The following is a 774-nucleotide window of genomic DNA, read 5'->3' on the forward strand; positions in this document are numbered from 1 at the left end:
TGGGAGGCAAATTTATCCCCAAGAACCATAATACCAAACATTCCAAAAATTCCTCGCCCTCAACAGCCACAAAACAAGGCAAACAAGGGGCATACGATCCCAAAGCCTCCTCCCGGCTTCCGAAAAAAGGTTGACCTCTCGACTCACACTTCACGCCAAAATACATGCATCCTGTTTCGCATGTACATACACACTAAGACACTTCTATACAGACACATCACACCAAACGTATACAGATACAGGAAAAGACACATACTCACTAAAAGAAGTATATCTACACCAGGCGAACACATAAACACCATATGTATACATACACACCAGGTCTATAAAGGCATATCAAAAGACGTACACACTCTAAAAGACATATATATATGCACTAGACGTATACACACAAAAATACGTACACTGAGAGACACACATAGACACCAGACGTCTAGATACGTTCCACCAAGAAGTACATACACCGCGAATCATCGTGAAGCCCTCGAGATACATTTGCGTCGAGACGTCACACAGAGAGGGAAATTGAGATGTCAGGACGCAAGTTAGACGTCGTTCTTCTGCGCTTCTTTCTCTTCTCTCTCCTCCTTTCGCTCCCCCTTTCCCTCTCACCCTCCTCCTCGATTCATGTCCACTATTTACTTCGTCTGTCTCCTTTGGCTGACCTGAATATCTGTAACAAGTTGAGATTAATGATGCATTGTGTTAAACGAATGAAAAGGGATTATATTATTTGATTTTCGTTTTCTTTTCCTTCTTATTGCTTTTAAAATG

This window comes from Penaeus monodon, chromosome 27, assembly GCF_015228065.2.
Source record: "Penaeus monodon isolate SGIC_2016 chromosome 27, NSTDA_Pmon_1, whole genome shotgun sequence".
NCBI lineage: Eukaryota > Metazoa > Arthropoda > Malacostraca > Decapoda > Penaeidae > Penaeus > Penaeus monodon.